Here is a 7,089-nt window from a genome sequence, read left to right as displayed (position 1 = left end):
ACATCCTGTGTGTACAGATATGCCTAGTTATATAGATATCTATAACTATATGTGCATACATATCTATTCTGATATACCAACAAGTGAATTTTCAAACCTACAGCAAGGTAGCACAGCAATACAGGGGTCACCCCAGATGGTATGACATTTAGTTCCAGTGACACAGGTTAGTAATGTTCAGCACACCTTAAATGGTTTTCACATATATAACTATACAGTCAGGGTTGTTTCACAAGAATATTTTTCCCTGTTTTCGAAGGGATTTAAATTTGTACCTACAAAAATCCCGGATATAGCTGGTATGTTGGTTGATGTACAATTATATTTGAGAAAATTAAATTTAAAATGAATGCATTCCAACAAAGAAGAGTGTGACACAACTAATTTTCCTATATCAACTTTGAGAAAAAGTAGTGTATATAACTCCCCCTCTACACCCTCTCATTAGTACTTTTGAGAAAGTTATTAAGGAAGATATCTATAAAATATGGGGTAACCAGAGAAGAATATTCTCAAACCTTAGTGTAGATGAGAGGAGTTTGCTATATAACTTAAGGGAGGATAAAAACATACGTGTCATGACAAGGGTGGTGGAATTGTTTTATATAATTGTGATGACTATACAAATATTTATTTTATTTTTTTATTTTATTTTACATTTGTTAACCGGGCTAGTCTGGCTGGATACATGTCCATTTTCAGCAGAGGCCCGAGGAGAAAAGCTCCACTATCAGACTAAGACATTACAGAGTTTGTAGTCACTAGATAAACTAACTATACACATAAAACTAATATAATAAGGCAAGAACAATGCATATACATTTTTCTAATACAAAACTGATTAGATGACAATCTAAATTCAGACAGGGGCTCAGCAGAAAAGCTACAGTATCATATAAAAAATAATTAGATGTTAAAATTTTAACTAGTAGGTAGTCCTGACAACAAGTAGGTATTGGCTGAATGCTTGAAAATGGTTTATCTAATGTGTCTAATAAGCAGGTTAGTGGAGTAACAGATAAAATATAGTTGGAGTATAGGAAAGGCAAAAATGAAGTAAAGAGACTGTTGATAGAGATACAGTTTCTGTTAGGTAGTGATATAGTGGACTGAGTAAGGCTATATTGCAGATAGTAGAAAGAGTAAAGTAAAGGGGGGAAAAGAAAAGAAAAAGACAAAGATAGTGTAAAATGCTGGAGGTAGTAGGATTAAAGGAGGACAGAATGAAGAAGCAAGAGGCAGGATATCAGCATGGTCAGAGGGGGAGTCTAACAGTTGTTAGAACTAAAGAGTGATGGTACAAAAATGGGTCAGTGGAGACAGTTTAAGTAAGAACAGAAGAGCAAAAGTACAAAGGAGTGGACTAGGGAGAGTGAAAAAATTTACTGGGGTCAGTCAGGGTTGGAGCAAGGGCATAGCCAGTGAGTTAGTAGGTAAGTTTTTATCTGTTTTCTGAAAAGATAACATGAACTTAGGGAGGTCAGTTCTGGGGGAAGTTTATTCCAAATAGAACCAACAGTGTTTGCAAAAACTATTTTATTTAATGCTGAAAAATATTCCACATGCTCTAGGAATGAAATACACATTTCCTATCAGAGAATAGACAGTTTTTTTATATGAGTATGTGATGGACCAGAGGATTTCTAAGGAAGATTATGACTTTCTTTTGAATTTATATCCCAAAGTTCGTGTTATCTTTGGTATACCGAAAGTACATAAAAACATAGAAAATCCACCTTTTAGGCCTATTGTGGCAGCGGCTGGTTCAAAAACACATAATTTAGCTGTATATGTGGACAGAAAAATAAAACATGTGGTTGAGCAATTTCCACACTTGGTCAAAGATTCCTGGGACTTTCTAGGACAATTAAAAAATGATTTTTGGTGTGCTGATTCTTACCTTTTGACCACTGATGTAGAAGATTTGTTTCCTGTACTCCCAAGCAATAAGGGTTAAACTTTTTTTGAAGATGTTTTGTGGACATCTTCGAATTTAAACCCCGATTAAATTGGTTTAATATGTGAACTCATGGGAAAAATTTGGGAAAACAACTACATATATTTTGAAGGTGAATATTTCCAGCAGGTCAAAGGTGTAGCAATGGGGGCAGCTTGTGCTCCAACTTATGCTAACTTGGTCTTGCTGGGCTGGGAAAGAGACCATGTTTTCAAAAGTGAATTCTTTTCCAAGGTTGTATTTTACTGTAGGTTTTTGGATGATATTTTTATTTTGTGGAAGGGAACTTCTGAATCCATTCCACTATTCATCCAATACCTAAATCAAACTACCAATTTTTTAAAATTCACATTTAACTTTCATAAGCAAGAGATCCATTATTTAGACACCAAAATAATTAAGGACCATGAAAAGTTTGTATCCAAGGTCTATCGTAAAAAAACTTTTTGTAATAGTTATTTACATTTTGATAGTCACCACCCAATGTCACAAAAGAAAAGCATCATTAAGGGACAAGCCATCAGGGTTGCTAGAATGACATCTTTAAAACAGGATGTCATTCAAGAATTTATTTGTTTCTTGAGAGGGGCTACCCTGGTGGCTTTATTGATGTAATTCTTTCTGGTGTATTAAGTGACTGGGGTACAAAATATATCCCCCTTTTAGGTAGAGGTTTGAACAGGATGGATAACACAGATAATACCACTGAAACTGTGAGGAAAGTTGATTTTCAACAAGCATGCATTGTTCAATATAGCCCCCTATACCATCAAGTGAAGGAAACGCTTTATAAAAACTGGAGCATCTTTAAAACTAATACTGAAATCTTTCAAGTTTTAGGTGAGAAGCCTATATTTACAACTAAGATTGGCCTTAATTTAAAAGTAATTCTGGAAAATAAAAACAAAAACCAAGGTGAACATTTTAAGTTAAATGGCAGCAGACCTTGTGGTAGGTGTGCCTATTGTTCTTGCATATTGCAAGACAATTCTATATCTTTGGACAATAAGAATAAGAATACAGTTTACCTAAGAAAGAGTAACTGTTATTCAAGTAAACTGGTGTACATTGCAAAGTGTAATTCCTGTATATCCTTCTACATTGGGAAGACAGAAATGTTATTTAAAACTAGAATATATGAACATCTAAATGATATAAAGAAGAAAAAGGAAACAAATGCTTTGTACAAGCATAGTACCCAATGTGTGGATTACAGTGGCTTTAAATTTGCCATATTAGATGTAGTGAATATTGGTGTTAGGGGTGAAGATTGGCAAAATGTCTTGAACAAGAAAGAACTTTTATGGCAATTAAGATTAGCAGCAAACTTTCCCCCAGGGTTGAATGACCATTTGACTCTATTACCTATTCTGAAAGAAAAGGCATGACATGTTTAAATGTCCATCACATGTTTAAATGTGACTATGTAATATAAACAACACAAAAGTATTTGAATATCTGTTTCTGTATTGCAAATCTTAATTAATGTGATGCTTTCTTGTGGCAAACTGCTTAAATTAAGCAAGAGATTTTGTTTTTTAAAGCATTCATATTTTTGTATTGTTTGGAAATTCTGTAAATGTCTTTTTAAAACAGGTTTTAAATTTGTGAGGTGTAACAGCCAATCATTGTCAAGCTTATACTATTTAAATATTTTTTTCATGTTTATTGGGTTATTCTGATGAAGTCAACTGGCATTGACAAAAGCGTTAAATTTTACTTGTGTTTTACATTTCGAATAAACTGTCTTGTGGACTCGCAACTGTAGTGCTTTTTCTGGATGTAGATATCTATAACTATATGTGCACACATATCTATTCTAATATACCTATTACTGTCAATATGTATGTAGCTATCCATACATATGTGCATATGTATCACTATTTGTATATGTGTAGACATATATGGCTCTGTATATGTATCTGGGTGTGTATATATCTATGTACATATACATACCCATCTATATCTGTCAATATGTATATGTGTATATATCTATATAGATATATGGATAATTTTATATACAAATATTTTCACCATATGTCCTGAATATGGAGTGTAGCCATACCTCAGCCCCTTTAGTCCCAACTTAGTAATGCAAGGGGATGTCAGGTATGTATAGCAGGTATAGTAGTAGACTATTGCTACTGTCATAGTGATTGTCTTCACAGACATGGTGTGTGTGGGAGGTCACATCTGCTTTTCACATGTGCGCCATTGGCTACTGACTGACATCCTAAGGACATCATAGTACAGTACGGCTGCTAGCATGTAATGCTCCTGTGGACTACAGCAGAGATATTGGCCAATATATATGGACATTTTAACACACTCTGGACAGTTCAGGGGTATACACAGAACCCCTTAGTGCAAAACATGTAAACATAACCTGACAATGTGGATGTTAACAGCCATGTAGATGGGTATAACACATAATGACTGGTATACATTTGCCCCCATAGGTTATGCATTCACACACCCCTGTCTGTCTTGACACATAATAACCACGAGTACAGAGGTGCCATGGCCACATACTAGCCACTAGATATTGACATACATCTGTACAGCATCCCACTGCTCTGTCTGACATACATGACTGTTAAGGGAGGCCCGGCAGTAGTACATCTGTCAAGTATCTGGACATAACATCTCACTGGGTAAGTACACTAAGCTCCTAGGCATGTAACAAAGCACTGTGCAGGCTACAGGCAGACTGGCACAACAATGGCCTACATTTCCTATGGGGGAATGCACATGTGCCTGCATATATAGCAGGCTTTACAAGCATGTCACAGCACAGGGTAAGATACACCTGTGTGAAAGTGCATAACCACAACCAATGTGAACACAGCCACAGCCTCATATGGTAAGCTAGCATAATATTACAGTATATGGACTATCTGTTCAACACCAACCTCATATGTGCCACTCACACACTAACCCTACATATACTGGGCCACTACACAGTGTGGTCTGATGCCTGTCTGTGGTATGGGACATGTGTGTGTGTGTGTATGGCCAAGCCAATACGGTAACATACAGTGCAGCAGCATGTAACATCAGATAGGATGGGACCAAGAACACTGACATCTTCCACAGTCTGTACACAGGCCTAAGTACATATTAACAATACACACACTGTTGACATTCACCATAAGTACACAGACATCAGTACTGTACACACAACCACAGAATGTCCAGGTTATGTCATCAAATATAACCCCTACTGTACATAACATGTGTAGCAGTCTGATATCTCACTGGCTTGTTATTAGATATGATGTCACTAATTATGGTGTACAGCACATATGCACCTCTTAATGCATGACATATGTACAACGGTTGACAGAGTTGTGGCTGGAAGCACATGCACATGGCCAATATCGACATGTGGCTGTGATAACCTCATATATTTACTGTTGTAACAGGGTTTGCTGCAACATATGTCCTATGAGGGATATGAAGTCAGTAACTGTCACAGCTTTCACTATCTACAGACTGCAATCTTCACACTACCTTCTGCAGTTCACAGATAGATGTTCTGTGGATAACACATGAAACCAAAGGCACCACACACTGCCTAGTCTGCAGATGACCCTACAGATGGGGATTCCTCATAAACATAGCACTGACATGGCAGGTATTAAAACATGTAGGACAGCCATATCCACACACACCCTGTTAAACCAACATTATTCCAAATGCAATATAGCAGCACTAACAGTCTGTAGTCAGGTCAGGCACATCCCCCTACTGTGTGTGTTGTCCTGTTTCCACAGTGTATATTGTTAGAGGAAAATCCCCAATCCATCTGAGATGCTGTTTGCCAAACAACAGATCGAGTTCCTGCTCGTAGTGAATGAAAAGGCCCAACACCAACATGATGTTCCTAGATATTGGAGTGTGTTTCCATGCAATTAGCTATGGGAATGTTACCACAGCTGTTCCAAATGCAATCAGCCAGAGGAGGGCTGCAAGTCATGCAGAGGCCATCAGATGATCATGAGCATCACTTAAAATACATATGCTGCTGCCTAAGCAAAGCAGGTGTAGGTCTCCACATCCACCAGAAAGGGAGTGAGAGAGGCAGACAGAGGCAAAGACAAGTCACGGAGGGGTGTGAGAGTAAAACCTAAGCATATTTGTGTTACACACCTACTAGCACAGGTTATCAACCCCCCTGACAACTATGTAGTGCTATTACATTTCTATGCAGTTATTGGATGCACCACATATGTTACATGTTGAGGAGCCCTCAGAACGTACATGTGATGGTGAGTGACATCTGCAACAGGGATATGGTAGCTATACGGTAGGTGTAGTACACATGCCTATCCACATGAACAGGTGCCAGCGTCAACACAACCACACTCTCACAAGGAAGCACACACATTGACACACTTGGCAGGGTCAGGAATAAAACTCATCACTAGTGAGATTGCCACAACACATTATTGTGCAGGTATCACATACACCACAGGGGTCATACGAAGGTTATATGGGCAAAGGGTATGGGGAGGTGTCTGACATCAGACAGTATACTTCAGTATGCCAATGGGGGTTGTAGTGAGTGTGAATGTGATCATGCGCATCATACAACACACACATACACAGACACACACACATACACAGACACACACACACACGGGTGACAGTACTGACATGCATGGGTGCATTGCTTCATGGGTGTGTGGTGGTCGACTGTGCCAGACAGCTATGCAAGGCTAGGTGATGAGTATACCTTGGCATCAGGCAACATGACAATGGTCTGTGTTGTGGCTCAGGGGTGTAGTTTCTGGATTTTCCCACACAGGTGGGTATTGTATTCACCATCCAATCACCTGGACGCGTAGATGGGAAATCGCAAATTCACCCCTGGGATCTCTTCTGTGTCCCTGCTCAACATGGGCACAGTAAACTAATCTTAAAGGGCTACCTTCTGTGACCTACTATACAGAGGCACAGTAGGCTAATCTAATAGGGAGGTGAAAGCCAAATACATTCGGGCTAGGCTTATAAATGCCCTAGGGCAGATAGCCTAGTATGTACCTATGAACCTATGAACCTGGGTGACTTTTGCATGTGGCCAATGCTGTACATTGCTTGCCATGTATGTGTTCCTTACTCCATGACAT

The sequence above is a fragment of the Protopterus annectens genome, chromosome 7.part0 (assembly GCF_019279795.1).
Source record: "Protopterus annectens isolate FY-2018-M chromosome 7.part0, PAN1.0, whole genome shotgun sequence".
NCBI lineage: Eukaryota > Metazoa > Chordata > Ceratodontiformes > Protopteridae > Protopterus > Protopterus annectens.
The sequence above is the reverse complement of the archived record's forward strand: the minus strand, read 5'-3'. Positions refer to the sequence as shown.